The sequence below is a fragment of the Triticum dicoccoides genome, chromosome 3A (assembly GCF_002162155.2).
Source record: "Triticum dicoccoides isolate Atlit2015 ecotype Zavitan chromosome 3A, WEW_v2.0, whole genome shotgun sequence".
Lineage (NCBI taxonomy): Eukaryota > Viridiplantae > Streptophyta > Magnoliopsida > Poales > Poaceae > Triticum > Triticum dicoccoides.
The window spans coordinates 13,542,084-13,551,792 of NC_041384.1; positions in this window are offsets into that span (position 1 = coordinate 13,542,084).

Below are 9,709 nucleotides of genomic sequence, written 5' to 3' on the forward strand. Positions count from 1 at the left end.
GTGCGGTGGGTCGTCGGCGGCGGTAGAGCTAGCGAGAGAGGGTGCGGGTGGGATCGAGATCGAGATGAAGGAGGATAGCGATCGAGATGGAGGGGGATCGAGATCGAGATGGAGGGGGGAATCGAGATTGAGATGGAGGGGGGAATCGAGATGGAGGGGGGAATCCTCATGTAAAGGGTACGACAGTAATGGCGCACTGTGAAACGATGCGCCATTAGTAGTTTTGCAAAAGAAAGAACAAAATTTTTTTACAATAATGGCGCACTGTCTGTTTGGTGCGTCATTACTAGGTAGAACTAGTAATGGCGCAATTCGACCTGATACGCCATTAGTATGTATGGAAAAATGGAAAAAAAATTAACACTAGTGACGCACCCTGTTTCTGGTGCGTCATTAGTGTCTTCCACACTAATGACGTATCACCAACAGGTGCGTCATTAGTATATACTAGTGACGCACTGCTTCCATGGTGTGCCATTAGTATCAATCCTATCTATAACCCTTTTCCTAGTAGTGAAATATTGGCAGGATGGACCTGACCAAGAGTGAATATCGGTTGGTAAAACTACATCAACAATTGTATTTTAGTTACCATTCCACATCATGTTATGGGTGTTCTCCAAAACTGCAGCTTGATAATGATCAAGATCACCAATAAAACATTAGGAAATACAATGGCAAATAAATATTTAGCACCCTATGGCATATACAATGACTTTACTTGTCTCCTCAGGGAGAGATCACATGGTTTTACTTGTCTCCTCAGGGAGAGATCACATGGTTTTACTTGTCTCCTCAGGGAGAGATCACATTGTCTCACTATTTAGGGAACTCCGAATGCTTGTCTACTAGCACAATTTCATAGGCAAAAGGTTGAGGTATCATAGTAACTAGAGTAGATATAGACGAGAGCTGTACGTTAGTGGAGATACACTCATTTTGGAATGGTTTCTTTCCCTGTGTTTCTTTCCTTCCTTTCTCCTTAAAATCAGACCACAGTGTTGAGATGCAAACATGATTTGTAAGACCGAAGAATGCGATTCCGCCTCTCCAACGTCCATCGTCGCGAGATCTGCCGCCGTCTCCTGCGCCCGCTGCCCCTCATAGCGGGGCATACCGTGCCATGTTAGTGTTGGACAACGCCCATGCGTCACCTCCTGCTTGGCACGCCAACGGAGGGGTTGCCCGTCCGCCACAACGTTGAGATGCCAGACAGACTGCACCACCTCTGGTGAGACAACAGCGACACACCTCCTGGCGGATCCATGCGCCATTTGGGTGGACGCAATGGATTCCCGACACAAGGAGCCTGACTGCTGCCATCAGGCCTCGTCCTCCCGGGAGCGATGGAGCGCAAGACGGACGGTCATGTCATCCTCAGGGCTACGTGGGATGAGTTCGGGATCGACGGATCTGGAGGCGTAGGACTTGGATCCGTTTCTCTCCATGACGAAGAAGGCCGGAGATCGCCTCATGGGAGTTTGGGTGGCGGAGGGGAGTGAAGTGAACTGGCTAGGGTTTGGTCCTGGGAGTAGATGGGGAGGAATATATTTGGGGTCGGGTGGGCCAGCGTGGGTCGGGTCCGACGTGGCGGATGCGCTCGGTCACGCCTGAGCCCGGACGAAACCCGGGGCCCTGGGCTAGAAATGTAGGATGTCGGCCAGCCCGGGCCTTTGATGCAGGTTTGAGGCGCCTGACTGGGTCGGTTTTTGTAACCCATCACTGACCGGATGGTCTGTCCACGCGTTTAAGGCAGGTTTGGGGTGCCCGGCTGTAGATGCTCATACCACCATGCATGCACGAGTCCAATGCAATTCCAAAGGTGTTGGATTTGAAGGAAATATGCCCTAGAGGCAATAATAAAGTTACTATTTATTTCCTTATTTCATAATAAATGTTTATTATTCATACTGAATTGTATTAACCGGAAACATAATACATGTGTGAATACATAGACAAACAGAGTGTCACTAGTATGCCTCTACTTGACTAGCTCGTTAATCAAAGATGGTTATGTTTCCTAACCATGAACAAGGAGTTGTTATTTGATTAACGAGATCACATCATTAGGTGAATGATCTGATTGACATGACCCATTCCATTAGCTTAGCACCCGATCGTTTAGTATGTTGCTATTGCTTTCTTCATGACTTATACATGTTCCTATGACTATGAGATTATGCAACTCCCGTTTACTAGAGGAACACTTTGTGTGCTACCAAATGTCACAACGTAACTGGGTGATTATAAAGGTGCTCTACAGGTGACTCCGAAGGTACTTGTTGGGTTGGCGTATTCGAGATTAGGATTTGTCACTCCGATTGTCGGAGAGGTATCTCTGGGACCACTCGGTAATGCACATCACTATAAGCCTTGCAAGCATTGCAATTAATGAGTTAGTTGCGGGATGATGTATTACAGAACGAATAAAGAGACTTGTCGGTAACGAGATTGAACTAGGTATTGAGATACCGACGATCGAATCTCGGGCAAGTAACATACTAATGACAAAGGGAACAACGTATGTTGTTATGCAGTCTGACCTATAAAGATCTTCATAGAATATGTGGGAGCCAATATGAGCATCCAGGTTCCGCTATTGGTTATTTACCGGAGACGTGTCTCGGTCATGTCTATATAGTTCTCGAACCCGTAGGGTCCGCACGCTTAAAGTTTGATGATGATTTGTATTATGAGTTATGTGATTTGATGTACCGAAGGTAGTTCAGAGTCCCGGATGAGATCGGGGACATGACGAGGAGTCTCGAAATGGTCGAGACGTAAAGATCGATATATTGGACGACTATATTCGGACATCGGAAAGGTTCCGAGTGATTCGGGTATTTATCGGAGTACCGGAGAGTTACGGGAATTCACCGGGGAGTATATGGGCCTTATTGGGCTTTAGGGGAAAGAGAGAAGGGAGGCTGCGCCCCCCCCCCCAAGGCCTAGTCCGAATTGGACTAGGGGGAAGGGCTGCGCCCCCTCCTTCCTTCTCTTCTTTCTTCCCTTTCCTTGACTCCTACTCCTACTACATGGAAGGGGGGAATCCTACTCCCGGTGGGAGTAGGACTCCTCCAGGGCGCGCCATAGCTAGGCCGGCCCTCCCTCCTCCTCCACTCCTTTATATAAATGGCCAGGGGGCACCCCATAGACACAACAATTGATTTGATATTTTTAGCCGTGTGCGGTGCCCCCCTCCACCATAATCCACCTCGATAATACTGTAGCGGTGCTTAGGCGAAGCCCTGCGTCGGTAGAATATCATCGTCGTCACCACGCCATCGTGCTGACGAAACTCTCCCTCAACACTCGGCTGGATCGGAGTTCGAGGGACGTCATCGGGCTGAACGTGTGCTAAACTCGGAGGTGTCGTGCGTTCGGTACTTGGATCGGTCGGATCGTGAAGACGTACGACTACATCAACCGCGTTGTGCTAACGCTTCCGCTTTCGGTCTACGAGGGTACGTGGACAACACTCTCCCCTCTCGTTGTTATGCATCACCATGATCTTGTGTGTGCGTAGGAATTTTTTTGAAATTACTACGTTCCACAACAGTGGCATCCGAGCCAGGTTTTATGCGTAGATGTCATATGCACGAGTAGAACACAAGTGAGTTGTGGGCGATATAAGTCATACTGCTTACCAGCATGTCATACTTTGGTGACTAGCGGGTGTCAGTTTCTCCAACTTTAGTTGAACCGAGTGTGGCTACGCCCGGTCCTTGAGAAGGTTAAAGCAGCACTAACTTGACAAACTATAGTTGTGCTTTTGATGCATAGGTAAGAACGGTTCTTGCTAAGCCCGTAGCAGCCACGTAAAACTTGCAACAACAAAGTAGAGGACGTCTAACTTGTTTTTGCAGGGCATGTTGTGATGTGATATGGTCAAGACGTGATGAGATATAAGTTGTTCTTTGAGATGATCATGTTTTGTTGAAGTTATCGACAACTGGCAGAAGCCTTGTGGTTGTCTCTTTATTGCATAAGATGCAAGCGCCAATTAATTGCTTTACTTTATCGCTGTGCGATAGCAATAGTTGCAAGAGCAATAGTTGGCGAGACGACCATGTAACGACACATTGATATAGATCAAGATGATGGAGATCATGGTGTCATGCCGGTGACGATGAAGATCATGACGATGCTTTGGAGATGGAGGCACTAGTAGAAAAGGGGGCAAAGGTCCAGGCCGGGTCAGCCCATTAGTCCCGGTTCAGTCCAGAACCGGGACCCATGGAGGCATTGGATCCGGTTCGTGAGCCCAGGGGGCCGGCTGGGCCACGTGGGCCATTCGTCCCGGTTCGTCTGGACCTTTTGGTCCCGGTTGGTGGGACGAACCGGGACCAATGGGCCTGGCTCCTGGCCCACCACCATTGGTCCCGGTTGGTGGCTTGAACCAGGACCAAAGGCTCCCCTTTAGTCCCGGTTCATGCCACCAACCGGGACCAATGAGGTGCCTATATATACCGCCTCGCATGAGAGCAGAGCACACTACTCTATTTTTTCTGGCCGCTGAGGGGGAGAGGGCTTGGTGGTGCTCTAGCTCACCTCCTATGCACATAAGGTGTTCGATGGAATGCCCGAGCCACACTACTTAAGCTTTCTCCTCTCCAAGCTCCATTTTCCTCAATATTTGTCTAGGTTTAGCGGTCCGTCATGCCCCGTCCCCGTCTTCAGCGCCGTCGATCACCCGCGCCGAGCTCATCGCCGGCACCACCATGGTGAGCCTCTTGTTCTTATCTTCTTTTTGAAAGGAAAAAATATTCTTACTTGTATGTTTACATAGATACTTGTATCATTTTCTTACTTTTATTATTGCATCTTATATAGTGCGATGGTTTTGGTATCCGCCCCCGTCGGCCCTCGTCCTGTCTATGATTCGGATGTGGTATATATTATCTTTATAACTACTGGTTCATTTATTGTTTATGAAAATTATGCCGACCAACGTGACATAGATTTTATTTATCTAGGAGGTATGTGAACCGGAAATTCCAACCGACCCTATTGTCGAGAGGTTAAACTTAGTTGAAGAAGAAAACAATTTCTTGAAGGAAAAAGTAAAAAAAATTGAGGAGGAGAAGATGATATTGGAGTTGCATGTTGCGGATGTCGCCGATGATCACAAGATCAAGATGGATGCAATGCGCTTGAAGATTAGAAAGATTAAAAAAATGCCATTCATACCGAGGCTTGGTATCATTATGCCGTTGGATCAATTGTTTCCTTGGTTGCGATTATGATCGCATTTGTTTTCGCATTGAAATGTTTTACATAGTTTTAATGTATGGTTTAATTAATTAGATGCTCTGGAGAGCTATATGTTGTTATATGAGAACTATGTATGTACTTTGGTTTTAATGTGATGATGAACTTCTATTAATTTGGACACTTAATTATATATAATGCACGCAGATGAACCGACAATGGATGTACGGTGACAGACACACCTTCGAGTACATTAAGGGCATGCATGAGTTTCTCGATGCGGCTGAGGCAAACAAGCAGAATGGCTTTATGTGTTGTCCATGCACTAAATATGGGAATACGATGTCTTACTCTAACCAGAAAATCCTTCACTCCCACCTGCTTTATAAGGGTTTCATGTCACACTATAATGTTTGGACGAGGCACGGAGAAATAGTGGTTATGATGGAAGACGGCGAAGAAGAAGAGTACGATGACAACTATGTGCCCCCTGAATACGGTGATGCTGCAATGGGGGGAGCTGGTGAAGATCAAGAGGAACCAGACGATGTGCCCAATGATGCTGCAATGGGTGAAGCTGCTGAAGATCAAGAGGAACCAGACGATGTGCCCGATGATGATGATCTCCGCCGGGTCATTGTCGATGCAAGGACGCAATGCGAAAGTCAAAAGGAGAAGCTGAAGTTCGATCTCATGTTAGAGGATAAAAAAAAGGGTTGTACCCCAATTGCGAAGATGGCAACACAAAGCTCGGTACCGTACTGGAATTGCTGTAGTGGAAGGCAGATAATGCTGTGCCTAACAAAGGATTTGAGAAACTACTGAAAATATTGAAGAAGAAGCTTCCAAAGGATAACGAATTGCCCAACAGTACATACGCAGCAAAGAAGGTCGTATGCCCTCTAGGATTGGAGGTGGGGAAGATACATGCATGCCCTAATGACTGCATCCTCTACCGCGGTGCATACAAGGATCTCAACGCATGCCCGGTATGCGGTGCATTGCGGTATAAGATCAGACGAGATGACCCTGGTGATGTTGATGGCGAGCCCCCCAGGAAGAGGGTTCCTGCGAAGGTGATGTGGTATGCTCCTATAATACCACAGTTGAAACGTCTGTTCAGAAACGGAGAGCATGCCAAGTTGATGCGATGGCACAGTGATGACCGTAAGAAAGACGGGAAGTTGAGAGCACCCGCTGACGGGTCGCAGTGGAGAAAAATCGAGAGAAAGTACTGGGATTAGTTTGCAAAGGACCCAAGGAACGTATGGTTTGCTTTAAGCGCGGATGGCATTAATCCTTTCGGGGAGCAGAGCAGCAATCACAGCACCTGGCCCATGACTCTATGTATGTATAACCTTCCTCCTTGGATGTGCATGAAGCGGAAGTTCATTATGATGCCAGTTCTCATCCAAGGCCCTAAGCAACCCGGCAACGACATTGATGTGTACCTAAGGCCATTAGTTGAAGAACTTTTACAACTGTGGAATGGAAACGGAGTACGTACGTGGGGTGAGCACAGACAGGAGGAATTTAACCTAAAGGCATTGCTGTTCGTGACCATCAACAATTGGCCGCTCTCAGTAACCTTTCAGGACAGAGAAACAAAGGATACCACGCATGCACACACTGTTTAGATGACACTGAAAGTATATACCTGGACAAATGCAGGAAGAATGTGTACCTGGGCCATCGTCGATTTCTTTCGACCAACCACCAATGTCGAAAGAAAGGCAAGCATTTCAAAGGCGAGGCAGATCACCGGAAGAAGCCCGCCATGCGTACCGGTGATCACGTACTTGCTATGGTCAATGATTTACACGTAATCTTTGGAAAGGGTCCCGGCGGACTAGCTGTTCTGAATGACGCTGAGGGACACGCACCCATGTGGAAGAAGAAATCTATATTTTGGGACCTACCCTACTGGAAAGACCTAGAGGTCCGCTCTTCAATCAACGTGATGCACGTGACGAAGAACCTTTGCGTGAACCTGCTAGGCTTCTTGGGCGTGTATAGAAAGACAAAAGATACACCTGAGGCACGGGAGGACCTGCAACGTTTGCACGGAAAAGACGACATGCCTCCGAAGCAGTATGAAGGTCCTGCCAGCTACGCTCTTACGAAAGAAGAGAAATAAATCTTCTTTGAATGCCTTCTCAGTATGAAGGTCCCGACTGGCTTCTCGTCGAATATAAAGGGAATAATAAATATGCCAGAGAAAAAGTTCCAGAACTTAAAGTCTCATGACTGCCACGTGATTATGACGCAACTGCTTCTGGTTGCATTGAGGGGGCTTCTACCGGAAAACGTCCGATTAGCCATTGTGAAGCTATGTGCATTCCTCAATGCAATCTCTCAGAAGTAAGGATGGCAATTTTACCCACGGGTACGGGTACCCGCGGGTACCGTACCCGGGCAGGGTATGGGCACACTTTTATACCCATGGGTAGTACCCATGCCCTACCCGTTAAGTCATGGGTAGGGTATGGGTATAGCCTTATACCCGTGGGTATACCCATACCCTGCCCGTTTGTGAACTAATGTTAATTTGTCGTCAATTAGTCATTAGTTTGTCATGTGACTCGTCTACTCCTATTGACTTAAGAGTATGTTGTGGTTTTTAAAATTGATATTGGTCATTTACTCATCTACCTATTATTGAGCTGAGATAATTGAATTTTTTTGTCAAATGTGCTACCAATGAGCGTAAAATTGTGAAAAACTTGTGTACTATTTGTTCTACCCGTTGGGTACCCAATGGGTACGGGTACCCGTCGGGTATGGGTATGGGTAGAGTTTCATACCCATGGGTATGGGTATGGGTAGAATTGTGTACCCACTGACTATACGGGTATGTGTATGGTATTGCTCTACCCTGCCCATACCCTGCCCATTGCCATCCTTACTCAGAAGGTGATCGATCCAGAAATCATACCAAGGCTAAGGAGTGATGTGGCGCAATGTCTTGTCAGTTTCGAGCTGGTGTTCCCACCATCCTTCTTCAATATCATGACGCACGTCCTAGTTCATCTAGTCGACGAGATTGTCATTCTGGGGACCGTATTTCTACACAATATGTTCCCCTTTGAGAGGTTCATGGGAGTCCTAAAGAAATATGTCCATAACCGCGCTAGGCCAGAAGGAAGCATCTGCATGGGCCATCAAACAGAGGATGTCATCGGGTTTTGTGTTGACTTCATTCCTGGCCTTAAGAAGATATGTCCCCCTAAATCGCGGTATGAGGGGAGACTGACTGGAAAAGGCACACTTGGAAGGGACTCAATAATATGCAGGGACGAATATTCTTGGTCTCAAGCACACTACACAGTTCTACAGAACTCTACCTTGGTGACCCCGTATGTCGATGAACACAAGAACAGTCTGCGCTCCAAACACCCGGAGCAGTGCGACGACTGGATTACATGTGAACACATCAGGACTTTCAGCAGTTGGTTGGAAACACGTCTCAGAGGTGACAACAGTGTTTGTGATGAGTTGTACTTGTTGTCCAGGGGACCATCTTTGACTGTATTGATTTACAAAGGATACGAGATAAATGGGAATACATTTTACATGATTGACCAAGATCAAAAGAGCACCAACCAAAACAAAAGTGTCCGCTTTGATGCAACAACCGAGAGGGGAAAGGACACATATTATGGTTACATAGTGGACATATGGGAACTTGACTACGAACATGATTTTAAGGTCCCTTTGTTTAAGTGTAAATGGGTCAATCTGTCAGGAGTGGGGTACAGGTAGACCCACAGTACGGAATGACAACAGTGGATCTGAAAAATCTTGGGTACACTGACGAACCGTTCGTCCTAGCCAATGATGTGACACAGGTTATCTATGTGAAGGACATGTCTACCAGACCGAGAAAAAGAAAAGATAATGAAGCGAATACATCATACGATGAGCCAAAGCGCCACATAGTTCTTTCAGGAAAAAGGGACATCCTGGGAGTGGAGGGCAAGACAGACATGTGTGAAGATTATGAAAAGTTTCATGAAATTCCTCCCTTCAAAGTCAAGGCTGACCCAAGCATCCTGATAAACGATGAAGATTATCCATGGTTACGGCGCAATAAGCAAATGACACAAGCAAAGAAAAAGTGAAGACTTTCTCCCGCAACTATTATGATGATACCATGCCAACTTTGTAACAGACGAGTTCATTTGAAATGCTTTAATGTCTTATGGTTCGGCCCTCGTAATACCATTAATCCCGGTTCGCTCCTTGTCAACTATGTTCTCACCAAGAACACTCTCAAGAGGGCAGCCATGTGGGCCATTGGTCCCGGTTCGTCTGGACCTTTTGGTATCGGTTCCACGCATGAACCGGGACCAATGCGCTTCGCCCCTGGCCCATGACCATTAGTCCCGGTTTGTGCCACAAACCGGGACTAAAGGGTTGGTCCTCGTTGCGGTCAGAGTTTAGTCCCACCTCACCAACCGAAGGGCGCTCACACCGGTTTATAAGCCCGTCCCTCTCT